The sequence below is a fragment of the Limulus polyphemus genome, unplaced genomic scaffold (assembly GCF_000517525.1).
Source record: "Limulus polyphemus unplaced genomic scaffold, Limulus_polyphemus-2.1.2 Scaffold10781, whole genome shotgun sequence".
NCBI classification, from domain to species: domain Eukaryota; kingdom Metazoa; phylum Arthropoda; class Merostomata; order Xiphosura; family Limulidae; genus Limulus; species Limulus polyphemus.
In genome coordinates, this window is record NW_013676391.1 from 3,900 (window position 1) to 4,172 (window position 273).

A 273-nucleotide genomic window follows, 5' to 3' on the forward strand; every position below is an offset into this window, starting at 1 on the left:
TCTTCTTGTTTCTTTTCTCGTTCTTCTTGTTTCTTTTGCTGTTCTTGTATTGCTGCCATCAAATCTGCTAAGCTGTAAGAGGAAAAGAAAAGAAACAAGAAGAACGAGAACATAAACAAGAAGAGAGACTGCAGCAGTGGCAACTGGAACAAGAAAGGAAACAAGAAGTACAAATGGAAAGCCATGGACCTAATCAGCCTCAAACAACAGAAAGCCCCTTCCAGACCCTGCAGCTAAACCCTAATACAGACATCTTCAGTCCTGTCAGAAGTC